General features: G+C 35.5%; 1 protein-coding gene across 2 annotated transcripts in view; it reads left to right on the plus strand.

Annotated features, from left to right (window-relative positions):
• Positions 1-1,202: 1,202 nt before the first annotated feature.
• The window catches only part of LOC105379986 (alpha-2A adrenergic receptor), a 393,199-nt gene continuing 374,458 nt past the window's right edge, over positions 1,203-19,943 (plus strand). For both annotated transcript variants that reach the window (XM_048630508.1, XM_048630509.1), the window contains exon 1: positions 1,203-1,408. The gene's annotated coding sequence lies outside the window, so the exon portion shown is untranslated. The remainder of the gene's footprint in view (positions 1,409-19,943) is intronic.

Raw genomic sequence — 19,943 nt, forward strand, 5'->3', positions numbered from 1 at the left:
GAATCTAATTGGGTTTCAGGGGGGTTACTCTATACTGAAGAAAAACTAACGAAGCTGTCGTGCAATAGCCACGTTTAATACAACGAGACAAGAGTCGTAGATCGCGTAGCAGCGCTCCGAAACTAAAACATCGGTTTTTGTCATATAGAGAAACCCCCCGGTTTTTGGCATTCGGCTACGGAGCCCTAAGAACGAAGTACAGATCAAGGTCATAAGGTCAAACATTTGTTTACTCAGCTTGACCACCCGTTACGTAGAATATCTGGCGTAATAGGTTGAACAAAAAAGGAATTCCGCAATAAAAAAAATATTAAAACAGCCAGCATGCAAACTATTTCATCAAATTAAAAACTTTTCGACGTGTAATAATATGTAGCTGGCTGCATGCATTGACAGCCCTTTGCCTCAAAGGCTTGTTTTTTTTTTCTGAAGATGCACTGGACGCCACTTGCTTTCAGCCTACTCATCAAGCTAACGAAGTGTTTGGTTGCATCGTGCAATATAATCAGTCATCTTCGATTGCCCCCAAGTTTTAGCGCTCGCCGGAGTTCACGCAGGCGCCCTTTCCCGCCGTTTTCTCATGGTGGGGTGGCCAGGTAAGCGAAAATTTCCCTATATTTGAGGTAATAATTTAATCTTAGCTATGTTTATCGCTTCTACCGTAAGCTCAGGTTTTTTATTGTAGTTATAATTCTGTATTATTAATACTCACTTTGTGAGTTTCCACCGGACAAGATAAATGAGAAATACCATTCTCTCAGCTTTATTCAATGGTAAAATACCTTAATTCTCAATATTTACAAAACCATAAATAACAAATAAGATATTAATTCAGGGGATAAAAGATTGAACATTTATCTTTGTATTTGGATAATGGTTGTACTAACATTAAAAATACATTAAAACCAACTACTATTTATCATAGTAAGATGCATTTAGTGCCTCAAAATATTATAAGGATATCTTCATTTTCCAAATTCCTAATCATTGAAATAAAAAGTATTATGTTCTTATAAAATATAATTCAATAAATTCGCCGAAATTATTAGACAGAAGGAAATCCTAAAACGACTTCATTTTCCTCTTTTCCCGCACACGCGTAACAAAACACTCGCAACGTTCGCTCGTAAAACCCATATTTTCTAATTTTCCGAGTTGTAATGGCAACACCGCTCCCCTAAATTGACAGTTGAAACCGTTCCGTCGCGGCGCGTGGTGCCGCCATCGGCCGCCGTTTTCTCCCGCGCATTCCAAAATCAAATGTGCAAAATACGGTGTGTCATGTTTTAAGAAAAATAAGTTCTTCAATGTGCTGTACAACTGTGTTGTGGTAACCTGAAGTTGAATGTAGAATATGTGAGTCAAACGATGAGTGCACCTTGAAAGACCTGATTTTTCGTCCACCAGGGTAAGTGGCAAAGAATGCATTTTCGTTGAGTGCCCAGTGGTGGACTTCGCAAAGTGCTGATGCTTTTAAAAATTCCAAGTTTTAAAATGGTGGCGTGCGAAGAGTACTGCTAGTTTTTTTTGCAATCAAAAGATTTTTCAGCCGAAAGGTGAATCTTTTACTTAGCGTACACAGCCTATGTTTAGGATGGGCATTCCAAAAAGGTTCAAGGTCTGAAGAAGTCTTAAGAATAAATTAAATACCTACCAATTTAAAATTATCTTCTGATTTTAAAAGTTATGGAAGCAATGAATTTAATTCAATAATGACTAGCTCGTGATGGTACGAGTATATTAGTTTTCGATGTTATGAAACCTAATATTTTTCCATATCTTCTTATGTGAAAGTATTTACTTTCTTAAGTATTATTGTGATACAAATCGTATTAAGTTTATAGGAAAGCGTTTTGGGAAAATAGCATAAATATACTCGTTTCTTAAATGTCAAGCAACGTTATTATGTATTTTTTTATCCCAGAAATCCCATACCATTAATGAAATTAAATTTAAGCATGCTGAAAAGAGAGTTACGAAATTAACTATATATTTTTTTAATATTAAGTATCTAACTTAATTAATTTCATATTGTAGGTTACGTTGTATTATTTGAATAGGCGATACCTGAAGGAATAAATTACGACTACATAGTACAGAGATAAATCTATGATGAACATGATATTTTATTATTTATAACTCGTCTTATAATAGCTATAAATTGGCTATTACCTTAATGAAAAAGATATCAACGCTTATAAATTATTTACAATGTAACCTTTATAGTAGGTAGGTTAGGTACCTATTTGTAAGTCAGTCTGAGGTACCTAGCGGAATAGTTTTGAATGCCTATATCAAGATATTTCAGAATGTATTTATTTTAATGTTTTTTTCTAAAGAATTATTAGATTTTTATACAGGGTGATTGCCAGGGAGTTGGTGAAGTAAATTATATATTGTGTATTTTCCGTCTACCTACACGTTTTTCATGCAAGGTGCATGTTGTCAAATATACTTACTTCAAAATGATGATAATTAAATCTAATTAGATCTAAAAAACACTTCATGTTATTCACTATTATCACTAGATCAATCTAAGAAGTGAAGGTATACCGACTACACTTCCTGCACCTAACAATTTTTTCCCCAATTTAATTTGTGAGGTAGGGCCGAGGAATTCTATTTGTCCACCCTTATTGACCTACTGGTGAAGCCAGGTGATTTTATTAGCTAAATTGAATTTATTTCCCCTCGAACTTATATATTACTTCCTTAATGGGTTTGTGCGTAGTGATATCAACTATCAAAATACCTTTTGTAGCACCGAGGAAGAAAGAACTAATCTCCTATTGTTTTCACGATTTCTTTTCAATTTCGATTTCTTTTAATTTAAACTCAAAACGGAAAAATTACCAATGTAAAAAAAATCAGCAGGTTTCTTTTTAAACAGAGTAATATATAATTTATTAATTTAATCCTGTTACTGCACAAATATACTTAGAGCTGAGTATACAAAGGGTGGAAATAATGCCAAAAGCATTTTCTACTACACTCACGGGCAATGAAAAGGTTCCACTGAGAAAATCACCAAATTACTCCTAAACGGAAAAGGCTAGTTTAATGACTCCTTCTGAGTTGAACATTGAAGTACATTTAACAGAGTATCATGATATTACGAACTAAAAACGGTAATAGTTTGTTAAAATGTTAAATTAAATCTTTGAAAAAATTGGGGTTGTTTGGTGTCGGAATTTTGTGAGTGGAAATATTTCATTGCCCGTGAGTGTAGTTAACCTACTCCCACAGGAAGTTCAGGAGAAACTATCACTTCATACTATTTTTATTGGTTTAATGCTTATACAATGTTAATAATAATATGTAAATAAATAATAAACACTCACACCTTGTACTAATGTACTCCCTTGAGGGGTAGGCAGACGTGCATTGCTGCACCCACTTTTCGCCAGTGTTTATGTTAGTCCCAATAGGTATCTACTTTACACTAAAATAATTCTATATCTCAATCAGCAACGATTGATAGTATCTTTCGTCAGGTTCAATTTAAAAACGTAAATATTTGAAAATAGAACGAGGTTGCCATTCATTTACTACGTAGGTACCTACTTAAATTAAAACACTTTGTGTTTTTATAAATTTACAATATACATTAGATAATTTTACTCTTACCACGATGTATACGAAATAAATAGATAACTCCCAGCCCCTAATCAAATCTAATCATATAGGGTAATATTGTGTAACGAAGGTGTCACTGACATAAACCATAATTATACTTACATATAAAAAATGCATTGTTCCTATTATTTTATTTTTCACCTCCCTTGCTTAGAAAGAATGTATATATTGCCTGAAAACAATCATGAAAATTGGTATTTCCCCCACTAGGGTGTTTTTGATTCACTACTTGGACAGCAAAATACTATAATTATTTTATTTTACCTACATAACAGAGTAAAATTCTTTTTCTTCAGTAAATTTCTCATTCTATACAAATTCTGATACAAAAAATACTACACTGAAAATACTTAATTAGGTAAGAAAAATGGTAATCCTGGGAAATCCAGCGAAGAATTTATGGTTAAAATTAAGGTCCCTTCACATTATTCAGTTAATCTATGACCCGCGGCGGAATTGGCCGATTTTTCACCTGTCTAGTGTACACACAGCCTTAGGTGCTTTGTCTTAAGATGTTGAATTTTTCGTTGAAGATAATTTGATTCGATTTTCGTTTCATTTTGGCTGTAAAGCTGTTGTGCCTTTGCCTAACGTGGCGGCACTTTCGCGAATTTTGAATTTCTTTTTAGAAGACGTTGTAGGTAACATTATGTTCATGTCGTCTACATTGACCTACTTATGGTTTATCATTTTCTTTTTGGTTAAAAATATTAGGTAACAATACTCTTTTCAGAGTATAATTTTGTAATTCTTAACTGTGCTTAGTCGAAAAAAAGGTTTCATTTCATACTCTAGAGATTTTGTTTTTTTTCTTGATACTACTTTTGAGTGAGTAAACAGAACCGCAGAATATAATAATAGGTCATATAGTATTAATTATGTCGATTTCGACTCTAATGTAATAAGTGTAGCACATACGATAATATACTCGTATGTATATGGTGAGTGTTGCTGAAGCTATTACTATGAAACTTAGAAACGTAATACCATCTTTCGGGTGCTTGTTTGAAAACAATAGTATTTCAGGATATCCCGTTTAAGCAGTTTAGCAATTAGCTCCGTTTATTTGGAAATTACCAATTAAAATTCTCGCGGCGTGTTATGGTGTTTTATACAGCTATTGGGTTCCCTGAAGTGAAGTTTTAAATGAAGAACCATAGATTTTATGTAAATTTATTAAGATATGTAGGTAGTTTTATAATATTATTATATTTATAGGTAGGTACTATTTTAGTTTCGGTTAATTAGTCGTAGATCTCATTATGTTATTTGAATTTTGAATTTTTATAAGTATTTAATAAAACCTTGAATCAACAGTGTTGTTTCAAGACTTCATCGAGAGTATTTTATAATACTCTTCGAAGTCTTGAAACAACACTGTAAAAACATGTTTCATCCAAATTGGTTCAATCGTTCAAAACATATGCGCTGATTAGTCATTGCTGAAATTTTGACCTCGATTTGGTTTTATTGAAATAAAGTTCACTGCACCCACAAAAATGCAAAAACCGTTAACACTTTGAGTTTGTAACAAAAAGAATTTATTTCTGGAACATTGTGATTTGTAGGTTATAAATCGGCTTTAGGCAAAGCTGTTATTGGCTATTCACTTATATCTTGGCAGTGGATGGGTAAATATTATCGTCTATGATTTATTATTGGTTGTGCGAGGTGCATTACGTTCCATTTTATTATTAGGGTAAGTATTTTTAGATCTACTCGTAACTGATGCGAACTCGTAAACTGTAGAAAGTGTACAATTTATTGCTAAGTACAGAACAGGCAAGCGTGGGACGCCCTCCGGCCTGTTGGACCGACGAATATCTCAAATAAATAATGGGTTTAATGACCAGAAAAAAAACTTTTTTCTTTTTATATAAAGTGTTTTGTTTTTGTCTGGTAACAATTAAGTGGGTATGAAGTACAGTATTACACAACCTACCCATGTCTTCTTCTTCTTATCGGATCGGTGACAAAAGCAAAAGCTGGGTTTGTCACCGCGGCGAAAAGATTATCCAGTCAGATTAGCGTCGGTCGCTGACTGCCCAGACTAAGTGCCAATTTCTCCATAGTCGGTTATCTAACCGACAGGGATTGGTTAAGAAATTATACGGCATCTCCATATAAAATTCTTGACAGATGTGTCAAAAGTCAACCACTAATACCTGGTTATGCTCTAACCGACTATGGAGAAATTGGCACTTATGCCATTAAGTACTACCTAACATTACATTTCACCCAACTTATGATACAAATCTAACATTTAGTTCCGCTGGTTTTCGTACGTATGGATTGATAAAGAGATACAAACCTTTTCAGATAGTTTGAGCACTAAATAATAATTATAATATGTGGGGACATCTCACACACGGACATCCGACCCCAAGCTAGGCAGAGCCTGTGTTATGGGTATCGCACAGCTGATATATCTACACAAATACATAGATAGATACATATTCAATATAAATATCAACACCCAAGACCCGAGTACAAATATCTGTCTTTAAACAAATATCTGCTCCAGCCGGGAATCGAACCCGGGACCTGCTTCGGCATAGCAGTCAGGGTCACTAACCACTACGCCATTCAATCGTCTCTCAAATGGATCTCAAAAGACTCGCTCTTACAAGCAGTAGGATTCCCCTTTTCCATTGAGTAAGGGCCAGCATTGAGCATCCGCAAAAGTGTTAATAATGAAGTGTATTCCAACAAAATCATTCGTTTAGAAATGATCTCAAATACCTACTTAATTTCAACACTGGGCTCGTCCTACCCAGATTTATCCCATGATCTATGGTGCAGTCCAGTGGCTGCCCGTGGCCATTCAATTTGTACGGAACCCTAATCCGGGGATCGCCGACGGATCCCTAAACAGAGGAGGTCGCTTCTTGGATTAAAGGATCGCTTACGTTCGGGCGCAACTGAGGCTTTCATAGTATTTTTAACCTTTGAAGTAAAATAACAGTACAGTTGCCCGAGCACAGGATTCGAAACCTCCGTTTACGTTGCGTATCGTCAAATGTCACTGTCAAAATGTAAGGCAAATTTGTTAGTTCCAAAAGTGGCATTTGTTTTTTCCATGTTAGGTGGAATTTCACCAAACGCTAAACGTATTTAGTAGCCTGTCATACGTCTGTCAGTTAGTACAAAATGTATTTAAAATTTGATTTAAATACGTTTAGCGTTTGGTAAAAGCGACCCTTCGTATAGATTCGAAAATAGTATCGAATCCTATGCTCGCGCCTCAGTACATGTACGGTCAGCTGCATAAGTAGCTGTATACATTTGTACTTTGTCAAACTCACAAACTACCTATTCAAACATTGACAGTTGGTTATGTTGGTAGTTTGACAAGGTACAAAAGTGCATAGCTACTTATGCAGCTGACTGTACATATTCGTGAATGTATTACATCAATCTGGGAGGCTCCTCACGCGTATCTCGAGTGACGAATTTTATGTTGTACTTACTGTCTAACTCTATACTATTTATTTGCACTTTACCCCTTTCTTGTGTATAAATATCCTGCGAGGTAGTCTGGAAGAAAGTGTTCATAGTATTAAGGCCTCCAATTGTACCGTCTATTTTGTGTTCCTTTTGTAATTTCTGTTTTTGCCTCCAATGAAGTATTTTTATCTTCTATCTAATTTCAATTTTTCAATTTGTTTAAACACAGATATTTGTTCTCGGGTCTTGGATGTGCCCGTAAAATGGCAATAGGCCCGCCCCCTATTACATTGGGACTAACATAAACACGTGCGAAAAGTGGGTGCAGCAATGCACCTCTGCCTACCCCGCAAGGGAGTACATACAAGGTATGAGTTTTTTTTTTAAATTTCAAATTTCATCATTAATCGGGACATTGGCCAGGTGCCACATTTCCATTTCAAGTTATTTCACGTTTAGAATTATTCGTTTTACGGGCGGTTCTGTTCAAATATCTCCTAAATCCACATTGCTATTTTTAAACTGAATTTTTAAGTCGCTGTCTAGACTTTTCGTTAGAGTTAAATGCAGTATACTGGTGTTTGAAATTATACTTTTATTTACGTAGATACATACATATGCTTACAACTGTCTCCCTAAAGAGTAGGCAGAGACTATGGACCTCCACGTGCCACGATCCTGACATACTTCTTTCGTTTCCTCTACATTCGCAAGTCTCCTCATACCGGCCCATCGGTTTCGGAAACTCCTAATGTGGCCTTTCTTGAGTCTATTCTATTCTATTCTCTGTGGGGGTGTAAGTACCTGCACCTGGCTCTCTCGAATGGAACCTTTGTGCATATGCACCTTGGGGATATCCCCAAGGTCTAAACTGCCTTCCTAAGCTTGGACCATTTTCCCACCACGCTGGTCCACTGCGGATTGGTGGGTTCACATATCTACATGTGCTAAATCTAGATATGCAGGTTTCCTCACGGTGTTTTCCTTCACCGTAAGAGCGATGGTATACATTGTACTTAAATTCAGAAAAGAACTCATTGGTACCTACATGTCAGCTCCGGGATTCGAACCCGCATCTCTGGCGTGAGAACCGGGCGCTTACCCGACTGAGCTATCACCGCTCTTATGTCCGAGTATGTCGCCTATTTGGTCGACATACTTTCGCCTAGGACATTCATAGGTACTTTTATTACCCGACTGCCGAAGGAGGAGGGTAATGTTTTTTACAGTGGGGATTGTTTACATACCAAAACGGCGATACGGCTTTCGAACTGAAATTGGATGGGAGAATGATTAGGGCTATAATTTTTGTGTATACACTACAAGCATTCATATATATTTACCGGCTACGGATGAACCGAAGTGTAACAAGTTTGGCTTGTACTCGTATATCTGTGTGTATGTCTGCAGTATTTTATTGTGATAGGCTGCTTTATAATGGATTTTTTGGTTTCGAATAAAAAATGGTAAAAAGATTTGTCTTGCCATATTGTTAACACAACGAAGTTAAATATTTACCTATAGACTATAATGTATATTATGAGGAAGCTAAGCAAAGAGATATAAATGTTTTATTGTAAGTGTGTAACATTATAGTGTGCCATAAACATAAAATGGTAAACGTATCTATGTTGCAACTAAACTTGAGTTCAATGTTAGCTAATCGTTTGGAAATATTGTTTAAGTACAAGCTTTTTTATTGTCCTCTACCTCCTGTGGGTTGAATGGGAGAAATGTTTTAGCACTAAGTTCACACTTTGTACTCTTATTTTATAATTTATATAATTTGTGCAATAAATGATATCGATTCTGAAGGCGGAAATTCTAATTTTAACGCTGTCAAAACCTTAATTTCTTTATTTAAAATTCGACTCTATGAGTGTTCAAGTAAATGTCATTTTTTGCTAGCAAAATTTATAGTTTGACAGCGTTAAAATTGTAGCATGTGACGTAGTACAATGCATTCCATAAATATTTGTAATACTATCTCTAAACAACATACGTCACAAGTCGCATACCTTCTATTTAATAGATAGCCAAACTAGACTTTATTGACATGTCTACGTCATAGCGCATTCCAGAATCTTCATATAAATATGTTACTATTTTACTGAATAAAGAGAGTTTAATACAGTTAAGACACGACGCGTTATTCATTTTCACTACTCCAAGCGCCCAACATCTCATGGCGACCGTGACAGCCGGCCTGCCTCTTCGCGGCAGTGCCGGTTGCACTCGAACGTAAAAGTACGCGTTATGTGTCGGAATAAATAAATTAAAATAAAATCCTTTAAAAAATAATAATTTTGGAGTGCGTGAAAAATAAAAGTTAATATAAATAAATAGCATAATTGGATGGCGCCTGGAGTCTGGAGCAGTACAATAAAATGGAGCTGACGGCTGGTGATGGAGCTGGAGACAGACGGAGCAGGGAGACTGGTCTGATGGCTGATGTGAATCAGCGTGATGCGTTGACAACGTATGCGAGCAGTGCAGTGATGTCATCGTCAAAGTGTAACGTGATGAGTGCAGTGCGTAAAGTAAAAAAGTGAAGTGAAAACTTGCCATTGGTCATCCTTAATATGATGAAAGTTAAGTAAATAGTTCGTTAATGTAATGTAGGTTTTAGGTTTTTTTTTTTTATTCTACTTAATAGATTTATGAATTGTTTTTTTTAGTAGTCTCACTTATGTTTTTTTTAAATAAATTAATTGGATCTTTAAGGTATTAATTTTAATAATTAGATATATTTTAGAAACGATTGTTGACGACAACGACGGCAAAAAAATATATTAACAAAAATATTTAATAGCATTTAATAATCACGAGGGGCTTACAAAACCGTAAAAACAGTTTACATTTACACTAATATAGACAAGAAAATATATGTATATTGACTATTTATCAATATTTAAAGAATTATAAATACAAGGATGAAGGCATAACTCAATAAAGAGTGGTGGACTCTCTTTCTGATCATGGTGTGATCGAGCATCCACTGTGTAGAAATGCAGAAATTTTCCACAAAAGTAAAGAAATATTAAATAATAGTGCAAAGGTGCACAACGCGCAATGGACGCGATAAATATAAGCGTAGTATAGTATAGACGTACACGCATAATAAGCATGGTGTAAATTATACATGCAAATATACAAATAAAAAAATACTTAAATAATGAGTAAAATACAACGTCGCAGAGACGATTACCGCGCCTAGAAATTTCTAGTGATAACAAAAAAAATGCAAATATGCTTATTTGCTATCGATTATGACAAAAGCTCAAGCTGCTCAAGAGAAAAATCTCATAGAGCCAAGGAAGAATACTACTATTGATTCAAGGGTATCTAAATTGTGATTTTAATAATATACCTACTTAAAAATCGATAAATTTGCCGGAATTGACATTTATTTTTATGATTAATTATGAAAAAAAAAAAACATATTTATGAGACAAGACGCGATTATTTGCCTAAACTGCAGATTTTGTTACTCAATGTTAATTCCAGATCATGTCTGAAACGAGCTTTCTTCATGAGGGAATTAGATATATTTTGTGACACTAAATAAAGGAATAGTGTAGGTATATTACGCACTAAATAAAATGATGATAAAATAAAATGAATTATAATAATATAAAAACACAATTACTTACTATAAGTTCAATGATGAAAGACATACGTGGCCGTAGTGTATCTACGTGTAGTCAACGTAAAAATATAAAATACCTAATGTGAATGATAAATACTTACTGAAAAATATCAGTGAGTGGTAATTATATACCTGATATATGAAGACTTAGTAATGACAACTTTTACTTTAATGTAAGTAATACTGTATTTTTTTTAATAAGTCGTCAACAATGCTGTTCTAATATTTAATAATAATAATATATATATATATATATGGCAAAAATACACACTAGATACCAATATCTATGTTAAATTTCCATAATTGTTTAAGTTTAACTTGGAATTACCTATTTTAATTTATGTATATTCATAATCATTGTTGCAATAAAAACATATTTTGTTCGCATCATCAATACACTCCAACGTGTCATATTTCAACTAGGATCTTGCCTGTTGTAATTTAAATCAAAACATGATCCATATTTGGAGACAGGAATCTATTCAAAGGTCAAGTGCAGTACTCTATTATGTTATTAGATAACTGTTATGTTTACCAAAATTAAAAAAAAAAAAAAAAATTGTTAACTATAAAAAAATTTACATGTAATCATTTGAAATTACTTACTAAGTGAACTTACTTTTATTTAACCGAAATGTATCTTTAGAATATTTTATTATGTAATCCAAAACCATGTAATCCTTAACTATTAAATAATTATTTAACCTTTAGTAGTAGTAAGTACCTATGTTGTAATTGCATTTTTCATTGTCTGTGTAATTTTAAAAAATATTTGCAATATTTTTTCTCAAAATTAGGGGGGTGGTGTAGCATGTGACGTAGTACAATGCATTCCATAAATATTTGTAATACTATCTCTAAACAACATACGTCACAAGTCGCATACCTTCTATTTAATAGATAGCCAAACTAGACTTTATTGACATGTCTACGTCATAGCGCATTCCAGAATCTTCATATAAATATGTTACTATTTTACTGAATAAAGAGAGTTTAATACAGTTAAGACACGACGCGTTATTCATTTCACTACTCCAAGCGCCCAACATCTCAAAATTAGAATTTTCGCCTTCAGAATAGCTACCAATAACTAAATAAATAAATACATTTTTGGCACCTCCAATCCCTTTGGGTGTTATTTGTCGAGACGTTTCTGTTGCACTGGAGTGTCAGTGCAAAAGAAGGAAAGAAGGGTGTTAACATGTATATTGTGTATCTATCTATGTAGATATATCAGATATTCGATACCCATAGCCTGTAAGGCTCTACCTACCCTGGGGCCGGATGGCTGTGTGTGAAATATCCCCACAAATTATTATTAGTGAGACGAACCAACTACGAGTTAAATGTAGAGCTAAGTAATTATTATTATTCACTAGCTGTTCCCGCGCGCTTCGCTTCGCATTAAAAAGTTTTCCCGTGGGAATTCCGGGATAAAAAGTAGCCTATGTTCTTTCCCAGGGTCTAGACCATATGTATACCAAATTTCATTCAAATCCGTTCAGTAGTTTTGGCCTGAAAGAGTAACAGACAGACAGACAGACAGACACAGTTACTTTCGCATTTATAATATTAGTTAGGATTACGAACACTCCCGCTAAGGCAGCTTAGCTTCTGCAACGTTTTGTGTCTACTTCGATTAAAGTTTTAAATCTCCAATTAAGGAATCCATTTTCCAAATGAAGGAGCGTATTGTTTTAGCCGACATTCAGTTATGTCTCTGCTCGTATTGGAGCGCCTCTGGGTATTATGTCCGTGGATTATAACTGTAATGGAAATGCTGCACTTAGATTAACAATATACGAACAAGATGCTGTGTAACATACATAAACAAAGCAAGAAATGGCCGCATATTGTTTACTGCCAAACCGTTTTAAGTTCAAACTAATGACAACCATTGTACCTACCACCAATGAATAAAGTAACAAATGTTGTAACCGATCTAATCCAACATAAGAGCACAATGCCTGGTAGAAGTGAGGTGTTATTTTTTGTCGATGACATTCACATTAAAAGTTCGTATAAAAATATCAATTCTTCAACGTCCAAGAAAATTTCACACTTTATACAGGGTGTAAAAGTGATGCTCGTGAAAAGTTCAACCGCAGTCATATTCTGCCCATTAAATCGAACAGCTTCCTCAAAGAAACATACCGTTGCCAATGAACTTTTTTTACGATCTCACCTACGAGTTTTATACTCGCTGCGAAATTTTGAATTTTTAGTCCGAATGTTTCTTCGGGAAAGATAAAGATAAAGATAAAATACTCTTTATTGCACACAAACAGAAACAGTTTCACAAACATAGAAAAGAAATAGTACAATCGGGGCCTTATTACTAAAAGTAATATCTTCCAGACAACCACATAGATAGGAAATAGACAGTATGAAAATGGGTAACGTGTGAAAACAAGAGATGTTGTTCAGTGTGGCCAACTTAAAATTCACCAGTTTATTATCTATACTATACACACTTAATAAGCGCTTAATGTAGAAACGTTTTCTATTATACCAGTCTTAGATTAAATATATACCTATTACCTACCTAAGAACGAATTAAAATATCGTACCAAAAGGAGGTTTAGGAAATCGAAAGTAAGTGTGTGCAAAATAAGGCTGTGTAACACTAATTTGAAAATCCAAAAACCTATCATTAACTAAACTAACAATATTAACATCATTTTATCTACTTCCCTAAACAGTTTTTACAAATCTTAACTTCAAAAACACACCCTTACACTATCTAAGTTACATAATATGCTTAGGTCATCATCTAGATGGCCTAGGTCCCTGCTTGTGGCTAGTGCCACTAGCTTCTAGACTAGCTATTTTAATATGGAAATGCATTTCTACTGGCATCTGCTCGAATATTGAAACTGAATGCAATATGGCTTTAGATAGATAGGGTTTACTACATCTTTTGAAAATAAGGAAATACACTTAAGAGCAATGAAAAGTTCTAGTGATAATAACACCAAAAAAAAAACACTCACTCACGTCTTGTACTAATGTACTCCCTTGCGGGGTAGGCAGAGGTGCATTGCTGCACCCACTTTTCGCCAGAGTGTTATGTTTGTCCCAATGTAATAGGGGGCGGGCCTATTGCCAATTTACGGGCACATCCAAGACCCGAGAACAAATATCTGTGTTTAAACAAATATCTGCCCCAGCCGGGAATCGAACACGGGACCATCGGCTCAGTAGTCAGGGTCACTAACCACTACGCCATTCGGTCGTCACCTCTACGCCATTCGGTCGTCGGTTTACTACATCTTTTGAAAATAAGGAAATACACTTAAGTGCAATGAAAAGTTCTAGTGATAATAACACCGAATTACTCGTAAACGTATAAGATATGTTTAATGACGCTGTCTATAATATTGAAGTAGGGTACATAATCAGAATATTATCAACTGAAAGCGTAACTATTTCATCTAATGTTTAAAAAATAGGGCACATTTTGTAAGTATAACTTTGTCATTGCTCGTGACTTTAGTTAATCAGCAGGATTTCAAAAAAATATAATTATGAGATATTGGAGCTAGTTATTATTCTGGACCCTGTCAGCGACTGATAACTTAATTAACCTAACTTGCTCATCCTTTCACCACGGTGACAAACTTAGACCAGCTCTAGTGTTTGTGTATTAACTATTTGCTCCACATTTTCTGGCTGAATTTTCGAATGCTATTTTCACAGTAACATATCATTCAAGATGAAATCGTAAAAAGTTACTTCTCAAATATATACACCCTGTATGGAGATCGGATGCAGAGTGTCATTGAAGATATGAATATGATATTTTTATACTGGCAACCCAGGAATTGAGAAAACAGAAAACTTACAGAAGAGGCATTCAATAATAATAGTGACTATTATAAAAAGTATTCTAAACGTACCCTGTAAGGGCGCAGCAACCTGATAGCGTAGCACGGGGCGCAAGACGAACACGTCAAGACGCGACAAAAATTCTCCGTTGCGCTCGCTCTCGAGGCATGGCGATATGAGTGAGCACGGTGCAAAACTTTTGTCCTTCTTGATTTGCGCGTCTCGCGGCCTGTGCTAGCCTAATTAAGAAGGGCTTAAAATTACTTAAGTACTTAATGTAACATGCATAAAATTAATAATAGTAATAATATTTATCTTTCAATGATGTATTTTCTGGCTACCCATAGTACAGGGTATCCTAGTTTGGGAGCCAGGACACATTGTGTACCTACTTTCTTACAATAAAGATATTTTCATTTTCATTTTCTAGTACGGGTTTTGCAATTTAAGAAAACGAAAAAAGTTTCTTCTGTCATCTGCATACATTATCTGTCAATAGTTTCACAATAGTTTCCGCTAGAGGCGCCACTTAGTATGCGAGAAAACGTAAACTTTTATAGTTTTCATCAAACTATCAAACCTGTACTAGACTTTCTGTACTCACGATGTGTTGTAAGCGCTGGAAGTGTATTGGAACATTGAGACACTCGGCTTTTCGCCTGAGGCGACATTTTACTTTCAATGTGTCCTCAGAGATGCGAAGTTGAAGGTTCTTTTTCTTTTCACTCCCAACAGAAAATACACTCACGAGCAATGATAAAGTTCCACTCACAAAATGTTTTTTTTAACCTTGAATATTTATGTGTTTTTCAATAAAGTCATATTGTTTCGAAAGCTGAAATAGGGGTAATACTAAACAACTTCTTTCGTACAAATTTTGAAAATTCAATGCATAATTTAGAGTGTCATTTATCTCTACCTGTGCGATAAAATACTGGTTGTCACTGTCTAAAACACTGACTCTATTGGTACTCGTTATCTACTGGTATTCGTTTTTTTAGTTTTCAAAAAAAGTAGTATGAATTAATTGTCGTTTTTATAAAATTCACTAAAGTATTTTCACCGACGACATCAAAAGCTGTATCAGTTACCTACAAGTGGTTACCGCGAGAATTCATTAAGGACCATCCAGTAAAGTGCTTTCGCACCCTACAAATACCTACTAGTCAATTTTAATCTAACACAGAGTATTAAAATAAAAGACAACTACTTACTGTGATCTTTCCACTTGAAAATGCTAACTGTGCACGATTTTACTGCTAAATTTTAAACAATTAATTTAAATTTACGTTTTTAGTTGGTAATATTCTGATGCACTGTTAAATATACTTCAATATTGCAGACGCCGTTAGTAAGATAGTCTTTTCCTTTTTACAAGTAATTTTGTGCTTTTGTATGTGGAACTTTTTCATTGCTCATGAGTGTAATAATTTCTTCCTAGCCAATTTTGAATACAGCAGACCTGAGTCAACACATACTTATACGCATATCCTAACTAATCCTAACTAATATTATAAATGCGAAAGTAACTGTGTCTGCCTGTCTGTCTGTTACTATTTCACGCCAAAACTACTGAACGTATATGAATGAAATTTGGAACACTAGACCCTGAGAAAGAAAACAGGCTACTTTTTATCCTGGAATTCCCACGGAAAAATCGCCGAAGCTCGCGGGAACAGCTAGTTTCTTATAAACCTTACTAAAGGTAGACGCAGTCTTATAATGAACTACCTAAATGATGTAGGTCTAGATATCCTAGTTTGTGGTAAGGCAACCATTAGGTACCGCCGTGTAGGTAGGTATGAGGTAAACCGACCTCAATAAGGGTTATATTAATATTATGCAACCACGATATTGTGCTTGATATTGCGTAGGTAACTACGTGTTATGAGAAAAAGGAATCGCTTTAGCAGCTTATTTTTACTTCTATACAGAATCACTATGATTTCATCAATGTATCATGGGGTTCATGAAATTTAACATTCGCGATTACTGACTACCATAGTTAAATGAGAATGGACAAATCTGACCCGCTTTCCAGCCACTAGCCAAACCTATTTTTATTCAATGATAAATATGTTCTAAATGAGGATAAATATTTAAAAAAATGTAAACCACGATTAAATAAAAATACCTCTGGCGGGTCATGGCTCCGAAGAGAAATGGTCATTCTCCTTTGCTCAGTATGTCGACTAGGTACCTACATTGGACTCACAACGATAACGCCACTGATAAAATCCACCCTCTAGAATACTTTTTTTTTTTTTTTTTTTTTTATAAGAAATTGTTATCACTCCACAGACTTTATGTCCGTGCCTTTTGAAGAGTGGTAATTTTTATGAGATAGTTTTTAATTCTTTTATCTACTTTCTACTCGGTAAGGAAGTTTCATTTATATATATATATATATATTCTATCTTTTATATATATTGTTCTTTTTTTTTTTTCTTTTTCCTTTTTCCCTTTTTTTTTTTTTCCACTGCTGGGGGAAAATCCACATGGACACCTGGGAAGAGGACCCAGGTAGTGTCGGGCGTTAACCGACTAGTCGGTAGAATACTTTATTAAATAGCACTACAATACAATTAAACAAAAAAAAACACTTTTAGGTAAATACCGACAATCCACAAACCGTAGAGTGTACACGAAAAAAAATAACGCTACAATGAATTTTAATATTTTTACTCGCTGAAGAAAATTAATCCAAGAACCCTTTTAATCCCATTATTTCCCTTGTTGAGGAATTGCGAAACTGGATTATAAAATACAGATTTCCTCATTACGAACGCTACGATACTTAATTTCACCTATAACTGGTGCATTTCATTTTTTAACTTCTTCCCGAAAACCAGTTGTGACTTCCAATAAAACCTTCCATAAAGAGCTTTGTCCACGTCGTAATTCCAATTACGACGTGGACAAAGCTCACTTTATCGCCATTCGCCATAAATACGGCGCTGTGATTAATGGGACGCACATAAAAAAAGTTTAAAGAAGTCGATAATGGATCCGTGCCGCGTGGCCAGATGGGGTTACCACCGCCGAACATTAACCATCCTTAAGCGGCGTATCGTGCAGCGTTTGTTAAGTCTGACTTAACTTGTATGCATCTGGCAGTCGAGTGACGCTGCTTATGGATTGTTAATTGCTAATGCGTCGGTGATGGTATGGTAGCTGATGATACATGATACATCACTCGAGAATGTTTCTTTTGTGCAGCATATCAAGCTTTGTCTTTGTGAATATCAAAAGCTACATCAGCAGCATCGTTAAGGTCAAACCAAATTAACGAAACCTCGTGGTATGGGTTTGTTGTGTCCTTTTTAAAATCGTTTTATTTTTAGCGAACATTTCGCTATACATAGATGCCGTTCCATTTGTGTTTTAAATTTACAATTATTATTTGCTTTTCGTTTGGTATTTCAAACACGTATGTTATGTTTATATTTAATGTTCTTGTTATTGTCCTGATGCGGGTGACAAAAGGCTTAAATGTAATTTTGTTTACACCGAATAAATTATGTGTCCTCTGAAAATGCATTAATACATAATATAATAATAATAATATGCATAATATAATATGAATCTTGTTTTTCCCGCGAGCTTTGATCGGTCTTAAAAGGTTTTCCTGTTTTCATTACGGGATAAAAAATAGCCCATGTGTAAATCCAGGGTGTCAGATTCATCATCATCATCATCATCAGCCTATAGCAGTCCACTGCTGGACGGGTGTCAGATTACTACATGCAAATTTCAACCATCAATATGACCATAACCGCATCTCCGTGAATTTATTTAGTACAAATTTATTTAAGTTTATCTATTTAATTTTTCCAACAGCCTTAGCTTAGAGGTGCAGATCTAGTGCCACACCGACATGCTAAGAAGAAATTAACACCTCATCCCTACAACACACACACACACACACACACACACACACACACACACACACACACACACACACACACACACACACACACACACACACACACACTAGTAATTGTCCGCCACTGACCCAGTTGTCTAGGGTTGCCTCCCGACCGCCACAACCCTTATTTTTAACGAGAGTTGCTTGCAGCACAAACAACGTGTTTTCACATGTAAGCGAGAGAGTTGGAAAGTTAATTGTCTTCTAAAATTACATGGATACTCACACTTTCTAGTTTAATGCGGAGTAAGCAGGTTCAATTAATTTTTCAGTTATTAGATTATTATAATGTAGATTGGCCAATCCTACTAATATTATAAAGGCGAAAGAGTTAGCTGACACCCTAGATTAACACATAGGCAACTTTTTATCTCGGAATTCCCACGGGAAAACTTTTTAAAGACAAGCGAAGCTTGCGGGAATAGCAAGTTGACCATAAGGTCGTAAGGCCTTGGTCTCCTGTTTTATGCTATATGCGGCGTCCGACTTTGGCGTAAGGCCCGGGTCTCCTATTTACGCCGTAGGTCGCGACCAGCGTCACGCCGTAGGCCGCGTCACGATGCTCACTATAGAAATGTACTGATGTGGTCTCCCTCACACGCCGACGTTGGCGCGTAAACGTAGTGAGCATCGCGACGCGGCCTACGGCGGTGACACTTGACGCGACCTACGAAGTAATTAGGAGACCCGGGCCTAAACGTTTCGATCAACGTCTGGACGCCAGGAACAACGTCAGCGGTCAATCATAAACTATACGCGAACGTCGACGTCCTATTCACAATAGTAGAAGAACGGTGCTTGTGTGTGGTGCAGCGCGTTTTGTACTGACGCCAAACACAACGTTCACGCTCGAATGCTTCAAAATGCCTAGAGACGCGGCGCACGGTTTATTAACGCAGCCTACGGGGTCTACGCGCCAACGTCGGCGTGTGAGGGAGACCGCTTCAGTACATTTCTATAGTGAGCATTCGGCTGTCCCATTTCAAAACACAGTAACCGCCAACTTTAAAAAAAAACGGGTCTTTGATTTATATATTATTTTAGGCGATTCCGCACAAAACTGCATTGTCAGAATATCAAAAAACCGCTTAGAAACGAAAATAAAATTTCTAAAAACCTAGTAACTCCACCCTGCGAAATCAAAAATGCCACGAAAACCATTTCAAAACATAGTAAGAGCCACCAACCATTTTAAAACACAGTAAGTGAAAATGACTTACTAGGTTTTAAAATGGTCAATGGCGCTTACTAGGTTTTGAAATGGTCAGCAAAGGACAATTTTCGTCCGTTAATTTTAGTAAGTCACAAATGGCATACATTATTACTAACACTTTTTTCGAACAAAATATCAGACATTTCAGAACCTGTATCTTTGCACCAATGAGACCTAGAGAGTTGAATTAAAAGTAGAACATAATTAAGTAAATTTTGTCTTCTTTATAAAAGCCATAGAGA

Source organism: Plutella xylostella, chromosome 26, assembly GCF_932276165.1.
Source record: "Plutella xylostella chromosome 26, ilPluXylo3.1, whole genome shotgun sequence".
NCBI lineage: Eukaryota > Metazoa > Arthropoda > Insecta > Lepidoptera > Plutellidae > Plutella > Plutella xylostella.